The following is a 2,500-nucleotide window of genomic DNA, read 5'->3' as shown; positions in this document are numbered from 1 at the left end:
TAACCCATGTTGTGCCTTAACCTAACCCATGTTGTGCCTTAACCTAACCCATGTTGTGCCTTAACCTAACCCATGTTGTGCCTTAACCTAACCCACGTCGTGCCTTAACCTAACCCACGTCGTGCCTTAACCTAACCCACGTTGTCGCCTAACGTAACCCACGTTGTCGCCTAAACCTGCTCTGTAATTGTTATACGACTCGTTCAATTAGTGTAGTGTTGCCCACCCGCAACCCTCGCAATATAGTTCGCTACTCGCACTCCCCGCTCCCCTGTGTATCGCTTCATGTTAAACACCTTGCAAGTCTTGCTCACTTTCCACATGCTCCTGCTGTACACTGTAATGTGGATGGCAGCAGGACGTACATGCCGCCCCTCCCCACGTCCCCACCTTGCCCCCTGCCTTCGCAAGCTGGTTGGTGAGAACTTTGCATGTTCAATGCCCTCCGCATGCGACGTACTCAGGCTACGTTGTGGTGCGGCCTGTGTCAACTGTCCGCTAATGTCGTACGCGTAAACCACAATCTGTACTGCACATTCGTCCTTATGTACTGAATGATACATCGTGGCACATGTGTGACCGTACAACGACTGCGCCCAAAAACGGCGGACCATACAGTGCAAATATTGTGCACGCAGCTACGTGTCGTCTCCCTATGAGAGCTGGATTGCAGTGTGGTACGCCATAGAGACGTGTGGGAGGAACGGACGCCGTGGATGGCGATCAGCATGAGCTGTCTGTTGATGTATTCGGACCTAGTCGTCTCTCCTCACACACCGTGATGGCATGGTGCACCGCGTTCCATATCTGCGACATGCTACAGAGGCCGGTTGACAGTCGTTCGAGCAATGGACATCGCATACGTACGGGGGCCACCTTCCACGTATTGTCTAGGCGTGCACATTTTGTTGCGTGTATGTGGGCAGACGTAGTGTGGCGTGACACCTGACACAGGCATGCAATAATCGTGGAAGTTGCAAATGGCGATGGACGCCTGCGTTTTCTGGTGAAGTTACGCAAATGAACAAATGGTAACCTGTTGTGGTGCGGTTGTTCTCGCTAGGGGTGAATCGGTGATGGCGACGATAGGTTGAGGTACTAACCGGTTGTTCCAGCGATACCCACCATGCCGACGAAACTGAACGGCATCTGGGTGTGAAGCGATACGCGGCGGTGGCTGGGTGGGACCGTCCCCGGCCGGTGAGGGGGCGCCTCCCGGCGTGCTGGCCGCGCGGTGCGTGGGCGCACGCGCTACAGCCGGCTGGTGGGGGCGGCCAGTGGCAGGCGCGCCGGCCGACGGACGCGGCAGGCGTCGCAGCTGCGCGCCGGCGCACCCTGCGCGCGGCGCCGTGCGGCCAAAGTAGGTCCTCGCGGGCCCGGTGCGAAGCGCGGTGGACATCTTCAGTGTGCTGGTCCGATTGAGGACTGTGTGCGTTGAGGATGCGCTGCCGCCCGGCGCTCGGCGCCGCGACGCCGTCTGCTGCTCGGTCGCCCCAGCGGTTCTCGCTGGTGGTTTGTATCGCAGCTGTGCGGATGTGTTGGCGCGTGCGCTGTGCTGGGAGAGTTCGCTTCGGCACCCAAGTGGGGCTTTTGTCCTTCTGTGGCGCTGGCGTTGGAGCTGCCGGTCACCGTAGGTGGCGCGTGTTGTCTCCCGCCGGCAATGCCACGACAGCACGCTCCCGGGCCTCTGTCGGCAGCGGCAAGCTCAGTTGGGAGCACGGGTGGTCGCACCGAAAGCGTCTACTCGCCTAACTCCGGGCGATTGCGCCTCTCTCGAACCCGACCAAGTACTTGGGACGGCGCTGCGCGCCGCCGGGACCTGAGAGGGTTTCGAGGTGTATTGTGCAGGGGAGCTCAGCCTCCTCCTGTTTGCAGAATGATTGAGCGGACGCTTGCGTGTTCGCGCGGGCCCCCGGGACACACTCCCGGGCGGCCGGCTGCTCAGCTCTAGTTGACGCAGCTCCCTGGTTGATCCTGCCAGTAGTCATATGCTTGTCTCAAAGATTAAGCCATGCATGTCTCAGTACAAGCCGCATTAAGGTGAAACCGCGAATGGCTCATTAAATCAGTTATGGTTCCTTAGATCGTACCCACGTTACTTGGATAACTGTGGTAATTCTAGAGCTAATACATGCAAACAGAGTCCCGACCAGAGATGGAAGGGACGCTTTTATTAGATCAAAACCAATCGGTCGGCTCGTCCGGTCCGTTTGCCTTGGTGACTCTGAATAACTTTGGGCTGATCGCACGGTCCTCGTACCGGCGACGCATCTTTCAAATGTCTGCCTTATCAACTGTCGATGGTAGGTTCTGCGCCTACCATGGTTGTAACGGGTAACGGGGAATCAGGGTTCGATTCCGGAGAGGGAGCCTGAGAAACGGCTACCACATCCAAGGAAGGCAGCAGGCGCGCAAATTACCCACTCCCGGCACGGGGAGGTAGTGACGAAAAATAACGATACGGGACTCATCCGAGGCCCCGTAATCGGAATGAGTACAC

The 2,500-nt window shown here is 57.9% G+C and overlaps 1 non-coding gene across 1 annotated transcript in view; it reads left to right on the top strand.

Moving 5' to 3' along the window:
* Positions 1-1,961: 1,961 nt before the first annotated feature.
* LOC124772208 overlaps positions 1,962-2,500 on the top strand; it is a 1,909-nt gene continuing 1,370 nt past the window's right edge. Inside the window, exon 1 of the ribosomal RNA XR_007013873.1 lies at positions 1,962-2,500. This exon is cut by the window's right edge and continues 1,370 nt beyond it. This is a non-coding gene — a ribosomal RNA (small subunit ribosomal RNA).

The sequence above is a fragment of the Schistocerca piceifrons genome, unplaced genomic scaffold, assembly GCF_021461385.2.
Source record: "Schistocerca piceifrons isolate TAMUIC-IGC-003096 unplaced genomic scaffold, iqSchPice1.1 HiC_scaffold_936, whole genome shotgun sequence".
NCBI classification, from domain to species: Eukaryota; Metazoa; Arthropoda; class Insecta; order Orthoptera; family Acrididae; genus Schistocerca; species Schistocerca piceifrons.
The sequence above is the reverse complement of the archived record's forward strand: the minus strand, read 5'-3'. Positions and strand labels throughout refer to the sequence as shown.